We start from the raw sequence: 17,670 nt of genomic DNA, 5'->3' as shown, positions 1-17,670 counted from the left end.
AACTGTATATAAGGGAACAAAGGAGTCTCAAGAAATCCACCTTCACTCTGAGTGAGTCAGACATCCAAGGTTTCTTCAGTGCAGTTCGCTCATATTATGTGAAAGCCTGCAATTACATCTTCAAAACCTGGCCGCGAGATGATGAATTAGCCAAGCATGCTCAGGTGCTGGATGTTAAGCTACACCAAGAAGTGGGGTTTGACTGTGTGGAGTTTTTCATCAAGAAATTCCCCTGTCTGTTCAGTGGCGGTGATAGTGACATAGACAGTCTTGAGAGTGAATTCGCTCACGACCAGGCAGACGCCTCCATAGCTACAATTGCTACTGAGACAGTGAGAGTGGATGAGCAGTGGCATCGGATTTCACAGCTCACAGATCCCTGCACTGGTGCCAAGAAGTATCCTAATTTGAGCAAATTGATGAAGGGAATCTTGGTCATTCCTCATTCGAACGCATCATGTGAACGGGCACTCAGTCTTGTACGGAAGAATCATACTGAATTTTGTCCCAATTTGAGTGTCAAAACCCTGGAAGCTCTCTTAATTGAAAAACTAGCTCATAGCACCCCTTGCTACCAGAGAGAATACAGCAAAGACATAATCAGAAGGGCTAAAAGAGCCACACAGCTGTCACTCAGCAAAGCTGCCATGGAAAAAGCAAGCAGCAGTAGTACCAGCCAGTAAGGTAAGAAAAATATTGCTTCTTTTGTGCTTTTTGTTAATCTTTGATTGTCCCCTAACTTACTAATATTAACATACATGTAACATTAAAAAGTGCACAATTTTCCCCTTTTTTTGTTCAAAAAGTGGGAATTCTTAACATGTTAAATGCTCCAAAATAGGGCTCAGAGGGCACTAGAGAGCGTCTAGAACCCCAGAGCTTCCAGGGCCCTAAGGCGGGCCCTGGACCCCGACGCAAGGGTCGAGCGCTCCGCGCTCGAGATATGCGCTTCGCGCACGTTATTTGGTGTCGGTTGCAAATCCTCCCTAATTCTGATTTCCAAAAGTTGGCATCTCTGGAGTACGCCCGCGCTCGCACTTGTACAACACAGCCCGGCTCGACTGTCCTCCCGCTCGTGTCTGCATGCTAAGCATCTCCCATTTCAGTACAGTACAGTTGGCGAACGAGGATCTTCGGATCGGCGTGTGTAAGGGCGGCAAATGACCCGTGCGGTTCCAAGCTACGGAGCCAAAGGTCTCGCCAGCATGGCAGAGGGTCGGTGCACGGCAAACGTACGCGTGCCCGCCTTCGTCGGAATCGACTTCGGCCACGTCGAGTGGGCAACGGCCGCGCTCACTGTTCGTTTTGTCGAGGACACGCGTTTCGGCTCGAACGCGGCGTGGGACGTCGCGCAAGCTCTGGAGAATGTCCGAGGTCTCGATGGTCGGGGCACGGCAGATGGTCTGGGGGTCATCGCGATGGGCCAGGCACGCACGGCCATGCGCACGGTCTGCGGCGCGGGTCGTGGGCGAGCGTGGCAATGCAATCACTCGGATGGCGGTCTGAGCTCTCGAGGTCGTCTACGGTGTGTGGGCCAAGGGTCATCGCCCATTGTTACGGTCATAGATGGCGGTGTGCGAAGCGATCCTTCCGTCCCGGGTCGAAACCTGCTTCCAATTGATCCGGAGATGACAAGATCAGTGGCAGGGGAGGTTGAAGTAAGCGAGGCACGGATCGGGTGTCGAATTGAGTCCACTCGTGCTGCCCGCGCATCGCATTCGGCTGTGCCGTGCAAATTCATGACAGAGGAGCGTCCGGCACGGTTCAGAGATCGTTTTATTTCTGGTCTGCGAGCAGCCATCCTACGGTTGACCGACATCACATTCGACTCAGCGGTCGCGACTGCTTCATCTGTCGAGCAGACACTCACGGATGTCCGCGCCATTGCTGGCCAGGACGTAATGAGTAGCTCCAGCTGGGGCATGGCGGCTAATCCCGAGGTCCACGCGGTGACCGCACAAGTGCCGCAGGTCGCGCAGCCCGGAGTCCGTGCGATGGCACAAGTGCCGCAGGGTGCTCACGCGCCTAGCGGTGCGGGACGAGGGCGCGCACCGCAGCGCGGTCGCACCGGGAGCGAAGGGGCACCGCAGCACAGTCACACCGGGAGCGAAGGGGCACCGCAGCAGGACCCCAGTGACCTGGAGATCGGCCTGCAACCGGGGCATGACGATGCCGGCGAGCCGGACCCTTTTGGGTCGGAACGGGCTGGCGCACCTCGGACTGGATCTCCGGTTCGTACCTGCAGATGTGCCAGTGCTCTCTTCGAGACCTTCGTCGAGTACCGAGGGCGAGGCTCTGGCGGCGGGGGCCGCGTCGATGCAGCGGGAGCGACCGTTCGTTGCTGCCTGCGGCGGTGATGTGCGGGTCGGAAGCGGCGAGAGCCATATCAGCTCTCGCGATGAGTTCCCGCGCTTCGGCAGTGTTCGTGAGGCAATGATCGTCGGTGTTGTGCAGGCAGCTTCGACAGGTGACGGTGAGCCCGTGGCGTTAAAGGGAGTCGCGAGTCGCAACATCAAGTCGACAACCAAGAAACGGACTCGGGATGTGGGTTGTGGGTTGTTGTTCATGGCATATGTGTTTTTCCTTGCTCTAGTGATGCAGTTTAACGTTGTTGGAATAAATGCCAGCAGTTCCCGTGTGAAAGTGGATTTGGCGGAGATCAGTCAATGGGAGTTGTATTATGATCAATGTGATGTGGGGGCTTCAGGAGCGGTGGTGGCGAATAAAAAGGTTGGGTTGGCCTTCCATTGTCCGGGGCCGCAGGTAGTTGCTTTGTCATGTGCTGGGATTTTATCAAAAAAGCGCGCTGTACGGAAAAATGAGTTTGCAATGCTTCGAATAATGTTCGTAGTGATTTATAACGAGCCTATGATTGCAGTGTGGTTTAAATGGAGTTGCTCCCGTCTAGCTGCCGTGTGGGTCTCGGAGGTCGACTCAGAACCAAGACTGGTGCCCTGGTCGGCGTTACCCCCACCTCTGGTTGCGAGCGCAGCTCTCTGTGTTCGCTCAAGGCCGTTTGGACGGGCGTTGGCGTCTCAACTGATTGTGGTGCGTGAGTTGTTTTGGAGCATTGAATGCATACAGCCAGTGGCGCTGTTCAGTGCCCCCGGCCAAGGTCTATCAAGGCTGGCGCCACGGCTTCCAGACAGCGGGCTTCCGGCCTCGGAATGTTTATCTACGTCAGGTCTCCCTGGGGGGAGTGGGCCGGAGGCGTTTGATGGTGCCGTGGGAGGTTGGCTCGAAAGGTCGCCACGACCTCGGCGAGGGCCATGTCAGCATGGGCCGCCTGGGGGCGTTTTTGCTGCGTAGTGCTGCTGTGCTTCTCATTTTGCTGCTTCATATCGGTAACGCGGTCAGAATTTGGTGGGTGCTTTGTGCACCTCCGTCTTTGGAACCTGGCCTTTGCTGCTCCATTCGCTCGCATCGACACATTATATGATGTAGTGTGCTATTATACTTCGCTATTGGTCATTTTATTTTCATGATTATTATACCGAAGTCCTTGTAATGCTTCTTATATTGGTGGTCATTTAATAATCATACTTTTAGGAGGGAGGAGTGTGGTGTAGTCTGCGGGCCTACGGGGAGGGGCATGATGATGATGCATGATGGGCGTGATGATGGGAGGAGGGGTCGTGGTGGTCATCGTATCTGCGAGGGATATAAGGTGTGCGCACCGTCTGAGGAGTCGTAGTAATACTGGAGTCGCCCGGCTCGTGAGTGTGCCGAATACGGAATAAAGGGGAGCCGCCGGGCAGAGTACGCCCGCGCTCGCACTTGTACAACACAGCCTGGCTCGACTGTCCTCCCGCTCGTGTCTGTCTGCTAAGCATCTCCCATTTCAGTACAGTACAGATGCAGGCATTATTCTGCTCATGTGCCTGGTCAATCGGGATTGAAGAGAACACCCTCTGTGTTTTCTGAATGGTGAAGTAGCTTTCCCTGAATTTCCTGGCTACATCTGGGTGTTTGATGGTGAATTCGGCCATGTCCTTCAGGTGCACTGGTATCCACCTAGCATAGTGGGTGTGATCCAGTGCATGGAACCAGGGGACCAGCTCTGTCAGAGCATTGAGGTACATCATTAACGATCCCTGCCTGAGAGAGCGCACATACACTAGAACCAACAGTTCTAGTTCCAGCACGGTTGCCCAGTAGTGAAACTGGGGGATGTCTTCTCCTCTCTGGCAACACCAGTCTTCAAACTCCGGAAGGTCCTCTGCATCCCTGGTTTCTCCCAGACAGCGTTTGAGGGCACTAACCGTTCGTAATTGGCAGCAGATGAAGCCAACTGATGCAGCAATGGCACAACTTGATGGTTTACCAAAAATCGATGAGCCAAATATCCCACTCAGGCCTATTGTTTCACTCTGAGGGACTCCAACCTATGGTTTGGCAAAGTGGTTACCTGTAAATTGAAGCAGCTTGTTGAGGGAGCTCAATCAACAGTTATGTCTGCCAAACAATTTCTCCAGATACTGAAAGATGTCCAGCTTCAACTTGACGAGGTAATGGTGTCATTTAACGTAACTTCATTATTTACTTCAATGCCGCTACAATTGGCGAAGGAAACAATGGAAAGTTTATTGATTTCTCCTTACGGTGAAATGGACAAGGGCCTGAAGAATACACACACACACACACACCTCATGGAGCTGCTTGCCTTTTGCCTGAAAGAAAGGAAGCTGTCCTGGGCTCAGTGACGATATTGAAGAGAGCCCTCGGCACAAAACTTTGAGAACAGAAAACTTCACAGCTTGGTCTATGAATCGTGACCCCTTACTGAAATGAAGGTGGATACTTTGAGCCCACCCTGGGAGGACTCCATTCCACATTCTGAAACCCGAATATGTAGAGAACGATCAACGACACACACCGACACACACACACACACACACACCGACACACACACACACACACCGACACACACACACACACACACACCGACACACACACACACACACACACACACACACACACACACACACACACACCCTTTTATTGGTATACATTTTTATGAATATTTTGTAATGTTAGCAAATCACCCAAAATGGAAACAGCAAACTGCGTATGTAATTGCCGAAAAAACGAATCCCTGTGGATGTGCCGTCATGGATTGCAAAAGCAGGTTCTCAAACACGGTGTTTCACTCAATGAATTTACACTTTCTGCACATTCCATAATTTTTTCTTCACTCAATATAATTGTCCGAACAGTAGAAAAAGTTAAGTTTAATGCTTTGCTTAAACAAATACACTAAGTTATAAAAATCGCTCATTTGTTTAAATTTTCCAATTTCACTCCAGATTTCGACATTTATTTTGTTCACCAGATCTGATTCCCAAATCCAACATAATATTTCGATTATATACTTTCATTAGTCCGTGAGAGTACATTGTGTTTCCAAATCGAGGCATGCTTGAACAGACCGAACAAAATGGTGGCTGAAGACTCCAGCAACCACAGACGGCTGACCAAGATGGCGTGCCGCCATATTAGAAAGGCTTATTTTGGTTTTTCCTGATGAGCACCCCCTAAATTATCTTCAAAAGGGGTGTTTAAATTAACTCGAACACCCAATTTTCACTCTTGCACTTCCTTGGAGTTTTCTAAGTATGCACGCAAAGTTTCTGGCTGAGAGGTTTTATCGTTTTGGAGTTATGGAGGAGACGCACGGACACACACACGCACACACCTTGCTTTCTACATACATACATATATATGTATATATATATATATATATATATATATATATATATATATATATATATATATATATATATATATATGTATATATGTATGAATTTCTTTAAATTCTCCGAGCTGAACAAACGCCGTGATGAAACCATTACGACGACATTATATTTGTATGTATGTATGTTTATAATAAATATATATATATATATATATCTTTTCTTTCTACATATATCCACATCTACACAAACAAAGTATGTATTGTGCATATGGATGTACATGGGCATGTGTTCCTGTATTATCATTCTGCTCCTCCCTTCTCTCTCATGAGTACCATTCAAAAACATGATAATAGATTATCATGCTCTCAACCAGCCGCCTCTGGAATTTTGTCCTTGTCCTCCTTCACAATTAATCACTCACTACATTCCCCACTTTCAGAGGATTCGCCAACAGACACCTTCAACTCACACCCACGCCGACACTACCCCACACCGATACAACCACAATAATGCAACCAAAAGGAATTCTGCCTTTTGTTTGAAGCCTTCTTATTTTTGTTATTTCAATCACCAGTGTCTGAGTGTTTGTTTCTAATGTTCCTGAGTTTCCCTGTATTGCTTTAAAGGATTTCGTAACACATTCATATTCGTTTCCTTTCACACGATGATATATACCCACATCATCACTCCCACCAAGAGAGTTGTGATATTTCCTTCGTTGGGCAATTTAAAGTGGTGATATTTCCACAAAGTGATTCTTTTTTTTCTAGAACACACTGTACACTTGAAAGAAAATTGGGATGTACCGATCACCATATATTGGCCTTGCTGGACTATACTGTAATGTTTCAGTGCTATAGAATACAACAAAAATAGAATTTTCCACAAACTGATGATTTCTGGGGCACACGGTACACCTGAAAATTATTTTTGGGACATACTGCCATCGTATTTGGCCTTTCTGGATAACATTGGAGAGCTTTACAGAGATAATTTTTTTTCTGGGACCCACAATACACCTGAAAATTATTTTTGGGACATACTCGAACCATAGTTTGCTTTGCTGGGCCACACTAAAATTTTTGTGATGTGAAATGCCAAGTGGTCAATTTTTTTTTTAAATAGTTTTCATCATGTATATGCATATATATGTATGTGTATATATGCCTGGTGTTGGCTTTATGGTTAGGGTGGTGGGCTTGGGATCCTAGGATCCTGAGTTCAAATCCCCCTGTTCTGTTGAATTAATTCCAGGTGGGGTTGACTCTGCCTGTCATCCTTCCAAGGTCAGCAAAATGAGTGCCAGCTTGCTGGTATCCTGTATTGGAGTTGTGACCCATCCAGGATTGTGCCCAATAGCCAAGGAGACTGCTTAGGCAGCACCAACGCTCTGCACAGAGTATGGTCCCAATCCATGGATGGATGGTCACTATATGAGACAATACAAAATGAGAATTAGTTGCCAACTTAAGGGAATGGAAGGAAGAGCAAGACTGGATGGGCTCAGGAAGTTAATTCCACAGACCAAAGAAGAGGAGGGCAAGAAGTGAAGGTAAACAGTGAGAGTAGATCTTTAAATGGCAGCAAGGACTATGGGTTTCTGAAAGAAGCTGTGCAACCTGGTCAGGATGTGGAGGGACAAACAGCTGAAGGATAAAAGGGACAAGACGAAATGTGAGGTGGTAGAGGACAGCAAAATCAACAACTTGTGGCATTACCATGGACCACGACCCAAAAAGTAGTATAATGTGCTTCAGCATCGAACTACACTATCCCAGATGTGTTTTGTATTGTACACTGGGCTTTGCAGCAGATGCTGATACCATCATTCATTTATACACAATTTTAGATTTGCAAGTGCTGACTATTCAGTAGTCAGCCCAAAGTTACATTTTTAGCATGTTTAATAAATAAGAACAATATCCGCTTGGAAGCACTTCCCATGGCCTCAAATGAAAGATGACGATGAATTTTCAGAGCTATAAGTATGTGGAATACATTTCCAGGAAATGGAAGCATAACAGAAGTTTGTGAGTTTGTGAAAGGTCATTGTATGTCATTAAACACAACACAGGAGGTAAAAGTTAAAGAAGAAATATGAAGTAGGAAGATTTTCATCTTTGCACACAATAAAACTTTTCCCATTATCAATTTAGTTAACTTCCTGTGACATGCATTTATGGCGACAAAAAGGGTGCCAGGTGTACCATTTGAATCGAGTGAGACTGAGGCTTTCCTAATTTCAAACTCCTCCACATCTCAACTCCTCTCCACTCTCCCACCCCGTCTGCCCCCGCCACCCACCCTCACTCCACTTACTCCCCAACCTCCATGCTGTTACATGGAAAGGATTAGTCTCGCAGCTTTGTTGAGAGATGGGAACCGAACACTGGAGATTTGGCGACACAATGTAATCTTTCCTTAAACAAACTGCATGCGGAGGGTTCAATTTATGTCTCCAATGGCTCATCTCATGGTCTCACATATAGCAGCAGAATCCTGATCAAATCCTCAGAGCATCTGGGTGGCACCTCCATCTGCCATTTCTACTGCTGAAGTGCTTGAACGGGTTCTTGCTAACTGCAAAGTACAAATACCGTTTCTCTTAAATCAAAGTATGTAACACAGAATAACACATTCCACTTACTAATGCACACAATGCAAAATAATGAACATTTTCTGTTTTCTCTTCATACAATTCACTTATTAATATTGCTGTTAAAATGAATGGTACCTTTTCAGAGTGCCTAAAACTTTGGCAATCAACACTTTTACACATGACATGTGGCACAAGTGGGAATACGATTTTCACGATTTAGCAAACAATAATCAGGAAAAAAAAATTTGACTTTCAATTTTTATAAATATGTGTGATTAGTTGGGAAAAGTTTTTCGAATCATCATTCAATATATAACTTTGTTTGTGGATATGTTTGTTTGTGTATTTGACTTGTATGCACTCCAAAACCGCTGCATGGAATGAGTTGAAATTTGGTGGTTGTACTTGTCATAGGCTGAGGAAGGTTTACTGCATTAAAAAAAAATCATAGAGAAGGGGTTTCGGGAGGGGACGACGACACAAATTCTCGATGTGAACGTGCATAGTGTAGCGCCGCTCCCGGTGGAGAGCGTATTACAAACGAGTCTTGGAAGTTCACGGTGTTATAATAGTATCTCTGTTTGAAAACTTTACAGAATCGAAAACTACTCGGCCAATTTATAAACGTGCTCTGGATTTTACACACTCCTAAACCGCTGCATGAAATAAGTTGAAAAGTGGTGGTTGTAATCTGGGTGTGGTGGTTGGAAATGTTCTACTAAGTTTGGATGGCCACCACCAACTTCAATTTATACTTTTATATGAAAATGGAGAATTATCATAAGAATTGGGTGAATATCATACCTGCTAATGCACTCCTGGGCCGTTGGACAGAATAACTTGAAAACTGTACGCTACCATGAAAAAAATCAAATTCCGGAAAGTTGGACTGATCATACTAAAATATGCCAATTCTCTCTGTTTATAGCATAATGAAAACTAGTAATGGATGTCCACAACCATCCTTGAGTGCCACATTGATTTTAACAACTTTCTCTTCACCAAAAGCTGAGATACCATCCCAGACAGTTACAGAGCCTCCCCCATGTTTAACGGTAGGCTGCAAACATTGCATGGCATAACGTTCTCCAGATTTTTGGTGGATGAACTGGCGTCTCTTCGATTGAAAAAGTTAAATATTCGATTCATCAGACCAGAGTACTCGATTTTGTAGTTCAGTTTCCCAATCTTGGTGTTGCCTTTCAAATTTCAGTCTTTCACCTTATTCTGATGTCTCGGCAGTAGTTTCTTTGCGACAACTCTGCTGTGGATACCTGTCGCAATCGGCCTTCTGCGCACAGTACTGGACAAGACGTTAATGTTCAGACCTGCTCTCATTTAATTTATCAGCTGTTAACTTGATTTTCTTCTTTCACATAAGCTGAGCAACTTCAAGTGCTTGACTTGCCTTGGGGAGATTCTTCTGGGTCTTCCGGACCTTTTCTTTTCTTGTACCAAATGAGCTTATTTCAGGCATTGCAAAGTGTACCTCAAACTATTGTAGATCTAAAGCTGTTATGCTATTTTCTTTACTAGTACACCCATTCCCGATGTGAGAGGCGGAAAGGGTCATGTTATTATTCTCTCTGAGATATATAGATTAAAGTAGATCTCGGCTCGGGTCCATTAGTCTGTGAGATAAGCATATAATGCCTCAAGAATGTCGGGTTTCCTCACTTTCAGTTTAGTGTTAAACAGCAGCAGCAACTGTTTAAAAGGTAATCATACGTGTTTGTAGTTTATATTTATTACTTCTCATCGGCTTGCCCCACGAAACACCAAGATAAGCTATTTATACACATTTCTCCCAGGAGGAAAACCCCGTGGATAGGGGCATGTTATCTTACTATAATTCACCGTCTCTCTGTTCCCAGGTACCGTAAAAATGGTTGAACCGATCACAACCATTTTTTGAGTGTGTAATCCTGGGACCCCTTGGAGTAAAATAGGCATAATATAATAACATGACCCCCTTGACGGCTCCCGTAGGGGGCGGGTGCTTCTAGTTAGTATCAATATTGTTTGTAATAACATTAATATTGTGACGGTTATGAAACCGCCCCCCCCCCCAGTTGAATGAACATCCATGACATGTCGAGTTCCCTCGTTAGTTATATCGTTAATATGTGTGCCCAACCAGACCCAGTTTCGTTCATGAATCACGATCCTTTACCAAAAAATAGGTGGTGGAGATTTTGAATTTTGGGAGAACTCCCTCCCATCCTGAAACCCACAAATGGAGATGACAACCAATGAGAACCCTCACCCATTCTCTCGAGGGGAGCAGGAGAAATGTGTTCTGTGGGCTATAGTAGGTCTTCTTCCTTCTTCTCTATACCACTCCTGTCCTTCCTTTATTCCTCCTTAAAATCCTCCCTTATTCAATGCTAATATACGGTGTTTGTCATTTCATGCACCAACAGTGCAATGTTCAGGAAGCTGAGGCATAAAACTGTTCATGTGCTAAGGGTTGACAAGGAGGCCTATGTGTGAGGAATCTGAGGGGGTAGAGCATCACCTGTGCTCAAGTGATTCTCGTCTTGCTTACAGCAGAATTTGTGCTTTGCGTTCCTCAAAGTCCATCTAATCCCTCTGTGTACTGCAGTTAGAGCAGAAGGTGGTGGGCACTTGACGGAGGAGTCTGAAGTGAAGGCCCGCTGGGCTAGTTACTTTGAGTGACTATACCAGGTTGACCCACCAGCTGTTGAGTTGGATATTAGGGGGGTTACTATCCCTATTGCTGACCCTCCAATTAACTGTGAACTGCCTTCATTTGTAGAAACCCAGGATGCAGTGAACCAAGATCCAGGCTTTCAATGACATCTTGAATGCTGCTAACTGTACCTGTTTGCTGTGAGGTTGTTGAGGTGACAGAGAGATTCACTTACCTTGGCAGTGATATTCATGTCTCTACATGTTGTGAGCAAGAGGTTGATGGACATCTAGGTCGAGCCTGGGGAGTCATGGATTCACTGAATCATGGGGTGTGGCACTATCAGTTCCTATGCAGGATGACGAAAGTCCAAGTCATAAGACTTTGGTTATTCCACCCTTGCTCTATGGATGTGAGATTTGGACTTTGACCAATGATTTGAGACGGAGACTTAACTACTTCGGTACCCGGTCTCTTTGGAGAATCCTTGGCTATCGCTGGCATCCTTAGTTGGTTGACAACCCAACTAGCCACGATCTTATCCATGGTACGGTGGCCTGCAAGGCCAAAGGTCGGGAAGAGCCCCAAAAGTCCCCTTCATCGTGAATCCCGGACCCCACTTCCGTAACAAGATTATGCTATTACCATTAGTGTTGTTATTAGCTCGTCTCCCACCCTCTGTGTGCCTTTGCGGGCCATAACGTTTTTACCATTTGAGCTTTTGTCATCAATTTTTCAACAAAGCTTTATTATGAGAATATGGAGAAGACAAACAAATAATTTTGTTAAAATAATTCTCATTATTGTTATTCTTATTCTTATTTTTTGACCCTTTTTTGGCCTTTTTTATTGTTATTCTTCGATCCTTTTATTGGGCAAAGAATAACAACAAACTATGTTGGTTGCATAGTTTACCTTTATTGTTTTTCAACATTTTTTTTTTGGTCTGACTTGTCCGATTGACACAGTTTTTCGGGTAGGAGCGACCCCCACCCCCCATAGAGAATATTCTAATGATAATTGTAACGTCATAGGTCATGTGGTATGGCAGCCATTTGGATTAAACAGAAAAAAATGAAAACATTATGTCTCTGAAACCCCTGATCGGAAAAGTTTGAAACTTGGCACATCTCATTCCACTCACAATGGGGAATATATGATTCCAAGGATGACGTCATTGGTGAAGTCATAAATGTTTTAATCGAAATCCTTGTTTCCTATTGGGATTCAGTGTGTATGTCCAGGCCGTAACATTTTTACCAATTGAGCTTTTGTCATCAAATCTTCAGCAAACCTTTATGATGAGATTGAGAACAGAAATGAATAAAATGTACAATTTTTTTATTGTCGTTTTGTCGTTTAGTTTGAGTACAAAGCAGATGCAGATGGGCTTTGCATTTTCAGATGCTTTCTCGTTTGTTTTGTTATTAAAAGCAGCCTTGACAAAGTGTCACAATTAGCTACTTAACACAGATATACACCTTAACACGGATTTTGCCCAAGGTGGAGAAAATCCCCTTGGGGAGGGTGAATGAAGTCTCTACAACCTTTGTCCCTTTGTCCCTTCGTGGGGCAAGCCTCTGAGAAGTAAAAAGGAGCGATGTGACCCTTTGTCCTCCTGTCAAGTTTGGTTGAGATTGGATAAGTAACGGCTGAATGTATCGCGGTTTGTGTATTTTACAGACAGACACCAAATTGCATATTTTAGGATGATGGTGTGTGCCCTTCTTCTCACAGAGTTTGGATCTTCACACGCTGTAATGTTGAAAGTTACTTGCTTGGCACCATTCTGAACCCATTCATCGACTTTCAAGCAAAAGAATAGAACTATCTGATGAAAACTAATTTCACATATTGACTAATTTTCTACTTTTATCGTGGTTTCTTGTAATTCGCATTAATGCAACTGGTGTTGATTACTTCAATAATTTATTATCACGAAGTGTACAAAAATCCACAAACCATTTCATGCATATTATATTTGTGGTAAGTGGATACTACTAGCACATGATAATATTGTTGCGGATCCGGGGTGGCAGGATTCTCACCCGGTCCTTGGCGCCACCCTCACCACCGCTGTCTCCGGGGTTTATAACGCCGCCCGGCTCAGCACAGGCCTCGGGTCACGCGCCTTCAATCGCGATACCAACGTAATCCTTGTACCTTGCCAGTTGGGGAAATAGAACCCCTGGTTACAGACTGGTTGTGTCAGATGCCGAGCGTTTTCTGCCAGTCTGTAACCATTTTGGTTTTATATGCCAATCGAACGGATCGTTCCTCGACGCGACACAAATTAATCCATAGCAGCAACTTCATACGAATTAACCAGATTTTTTGGGGAACACAGGGGATCACAACACAAGCAAAATTCACGACAAAGCTTTTATTAACAATCCTCAACCCGTTCTTGACTAGGGAACCACGGTCTAAAGGTTTCGAGGGGATCGCTACCGAAATATTCCTTATACAACACGTGCAGACAAAGACAAACAGCATGCATGCAAGACAAGCCAGAGTACTTGGTGATGGCTCATGGACGAGAGGACAGTGTCAAAAGCACGACTGTCGCTTGCAACAGGCTAATATCCACGGATTCGAACTCCCGCTCGAACGTGCCGCGTGGTGAAATGGAGCTCGTACTCTTGCTCCCTCAAGGCACCGCATGCGCACGCTCTCCTCAGCGCGTTCCGACCCCGCGCAATATCGATGGCACAAGTCCGCCAGATCAACGATGGGCCTCAGCCGATCTCTCTCTAGGTCCAGCACACAAATGCAAGCCTGGCCTATGCACCAGACAAGGCCCAAGTCGAGGGGCCGATCTCTGCAGGCGGATCGACGTGTCGAGCCGTGAGGTGAGTACAGACGGAGGCTCCACGGCCAGACGCAGGCCGAATCTATCGATCACCTCCCCGCACGAGTCGATCGTCGACTCCACGTGCAAGCAGCCTCTCAAAGCCGACTGCCGGTGCTGTACCGGCAGATTCCACACTGTCCCTCCTTCCTTCGTTCACTCACTTCCAAAAACACGTCGTGCCTCGAGAGTGACTGTTTCCACACACGGAACTTCTTTACGAAGCCTTCGTTCGCTCGCTTTTAATCACGAGCACGCTTCGAGGCACGAGCACTCTTTCCTATAAGCGACTGCCGTTTTCCAAACTCGTGTGCTCGCTTCGAGACACGAGCACTCCTTTCAACCGTCTGCAGTTTTCCAAACCGCCAAAACTGAACCTGAGCCTGAGGTCTCGTTTTCTCTCTCGTTCCACGAGCACGCCTCTTTCGGTGAAAAACCGACAAACTCCTCCCCTTCACGTCACTTCCTCTCTCTAGCCACACCCTCTCTCCAGGCCACACCCCCTCTCCAGGCCACACCCCTCTCCAGGCCACACCCCCTCTCCGACTGGGCGGGGCTTATCGTCCGTAGAGGGGAGGAAGAAGAGTGAGCCCTTGTTTCACCACCGTATGAACATAAAAACAGCCTCTTACACCTCCCGACACACATAACATCCTTTTTACCACACAACCTAGCTATACATGCATTTAATGAGGGATCTGAGCTAATCCTATATTTAGTCGTCCCATAAAGGCCATTTCCGTAACAATATATATATATATATATATATATATATATATATATATATATATATATATATATATATATATATATATATATATATATATGGCTCCTCAGGGTAAATAATGTGTAAAATAGAGCAGATATTTCTTTCAAGAGTGTTTTAGAATAAGTGTGATGGAATTAAATGTGTCGTTACCCCACGTGCGCGAAGCAAAAAGTGGGATTAAGGAATTGGTTCACTTTTATGTCCGTCTCTGTCTACTAATGTCAGTTTATGATCGAGGAACAACTTAATTTCAATTGAATGTTATATTTTGAACACGAATTGGAACATGAATCGGAAAAAGAACCTGCAGTATAGCAGTACTTTGGCTCTGAATTCTTCTCAATCACGCATGTGTAGAAGTTCAGTGCCTTATCTTGTCACACTTCTGAATGACTCATGAGAACTATTTTTCCCATTGTTATGTGTGGTAAGAATTGTATTGAATATGGTTATAATTATTAATGTATTTGCTTCCTGAAATTATTATTATACACAATAATTTTTATTGAATATTGCTTCAATTTATCGTTTTAACTCATTGTAATTTATTGTAAATATTTTCACAATTTGGCTGGTGGCTGCAATGAAAATATCAACAACAATTCATTCAATAAATGAGCAGAGAGAGAGATGATTTTTTTAAAAAAAACTGTCTGCCTGTCAGGCAGTCAAACAAAATTGAAAATAATTTCAAACAGGAAACTTACTGTTTTTAAGGAAGTCATAAAAGACGCAAACAACAGGCACAAATAACCAATGTAACGTGTTAAATAAGGTCGTGTAAAAGAAGCTGCATCAACGGCGATGAATTTAAAAAAAAAAAAAAAATTCTACAACCTTTAAAATCTTTCTTTTATTTCAATTGAATTTCAATTATATACAGTACTTGAATACTGTAGAACACAAATCGCCTTTTTGGCACTTTCAAAAACCTTCCGTTTAGCATTACAGGACTCGGAAAAATAGTCATGCCCTGAGGGCAACATAACTGTGTGAGATTCTGTATTCTTACAAATATGATGGAGCTTAGTGCTGAGTGCTGTTTGTTTGGTGCATCTTTTTTTTTCTCAGAGATTGTTCCACATTTTCTCTGAGAGGAGTTGGCAGAAGGATTGTAATTGCACAATGCACAGATAAACCTCAATGGCGACAAAAAAAAAATGCATCTCAGCGGAGCATCTTCAGCTCTAGATTGTTTAGTTTGACCCTTCGGATTCGCGAACAAAAGAAACATAGATTGTGATTGGTAATGCAAAAGGTGACACTTGAAAAGGAGAGGAAACGGCGAGATGCACAGGCCTACACAGCTTAGTGTCTGTTGGAGTCCCATCAGGGAAAAGAGGCTCAGAGACGATGAGATGTCCAAGTCCACACAGCCAAGCAGCTGTCAGAGTCCCACCAGGAAAAGGAGAGGAGACTGCGAATTGCCCAGGCCCACACAATTGAGCAGCAACAGATGAAGCAAAGCTCTGGTATAGAAAGTATAACACATGTGTCTGAGGTTTTTATTTCTTTTTTTCCTCAAGTCTGCCTGGGGTAAGGTGTTCTATGCATGCTCTCGTTAGATATGCATCACTTTTATGTAATAGTTAGATAACGTCAATCCCCTCCTCATATCTGTTTCTCAAACCACCATCCCTTTTGACCTTTTCTTTGATTTTATTCCCTTTGGACTCTGTCATTTACATCTTTTAAAGCATCTACAGTATTAGGCCTGGACGCAGCAGCTTTGACAAGAGAACGAATGGGCACTGTCCGTCGTGGCTTGTTTATCTCAGTGTTGTTGGAGTGATGGGTTGTGAGGGGCTGCTCCACCCTCAGACTGGGCTCCAGCCCAATAGTAAGTGAGAGGGGAGGGGTGAAGCGCATGAGGCTAAAGGTGGGGGGCAGAAACTTTAAAAGCCCATGCAAAGGGGGGTACAAAGAGTTTCCCAAACCAGACAACGTATGAGGCTGCGCAATGCTTTCAGGCTGTCCTGCTGCACAATGCACCCATTCAGCCAGCCACCTCTCTCCTCCTCCTCCTCCTTGCTGTGTTCTCGGGTACCTGGGATGGCACGCTGACTGAGCTTGTGAAGGGACGCGACCTGAATCCTTACCAGTTATAACACACCAGTACAGCTCAGGTATTTCCTGTCTTGTCTGCCTCTATCTGTTGTCTCTCTATGATGGTGAGCTTGATCCACCAAGCTCTCTGAGGAATAGTTAATTAGGGATCCTGTTCATTTGTTTGGTACCAAGGGCACTCATACTGTGGGGATTATTTTTTGTTGGTTGCATAATTTATTTGTTCTTATTGCTTCCTTGTACATTTCCTTCAGTTCAGGTGTGGGAGCATGTGCCAAAGCAGCGCGTCACTGCGTCCACTTTCCGCCAGTACTCCAGGGGCCTATGTCTGACCATCCCCCAGGCAGACATCTGGCCCATCCCCATCTCCTTGAGATGCTGATCAACCTGCTGCAACCACGAAGCACGTGGTCCGCCCATTCGTCTCCTCCACTCACGAGGCTCCCTCGCTGAGAGAATCTGGTTACCAGGATCAGCATCAGGAAAACGACCCACATGTCCAAAAAGCCACAGCTGATGCTCACGGACTATGCAGGTAACAAATCTCACTTGAGTCGCTCTCAGCAACTGCTCATTGGACACAAAGTCCAACCAGCGATAGCCAAGGATTCTCCGAAGAGACCTGGTATGAAATGAATTAAGTCTCCGTCTCAGATCCCTGGTCAGAGTCCAAGTCTCACATCGGAAGAGCAAGACTGGAAGCACCAAGGACCTGAAGACTCAGACTTTTGTCTTCCTGCACAAGTACCAACAGTGCCACACCCCATGATCCAGTGAATCCATGACTCCCCAGGCCCGATCCAGACATCTATTCACCTCTGGCTCACAGGCAGCAGAGACATGAATATCACTGCCAAGGTAAGTGAATCTCTCTGTGACCTCAACATCCTCACTACAAACAGGTACAGACAAGATAGCAGTACCCAAGATGTCACTGAAAGCCTGGATCTTAGTTTTGAGCCAGGACACTCATAATCCCAGTGGCTCTGAATCCTCATTCAGCTCCTTGAGGGCTCCCAAAAGGATATCCAGAGT

The 17,670-nt window shown here is 45.2% G+C and overlaps 1 long non-coding RNA gene across 4 annotated transcripts in view; it reads right to left on the bottom strand.

Annotated features, from left to right (window-relative positions):
- Positions 1-7,582: 7,582 nt before the first annotated feature.
- The window catches only part of LOC147010788 (uncharacterized), a 175,745-nt gene continuing 165,657 nt past the window's right edge, over positions 7,583-17,670 (bottom strand). For all 4 annotated transcript variants that reach the window (XR_015052221.1, XR_015052222.1, XR_015052224.1 and 1 more), the window contains exon 3: positions 7,583-8,276. This is a non-coding gene — a long non-coding RNA (uncharacterized LOC147010788). The remainder of the gene's footprint in view (positions 8,277-17,670) is intronic.

The sequence above is a fragment of the Eptatretus burgeri genome, chromosome 16 (genome assembly GCF_056783735.1).
Source record: "Eptatretus burgeri isolate ZD-2024b chromosome 16, Ebu_testis_v1, whole genome shotgun sequence".
In the NCBI taxonomy this organism is placed as follows: Eukaryota; Metazoa; Chordata; class Myxini; order Myxiniformes; family Myxinidae; genus Eptatretus; species Eptatretus burgeri.
The sequence above is the reverse complement of the archived record's forward strand: the minus strand, read 5'-3'. Positions and strand labels throughout refer to the sequence as shown.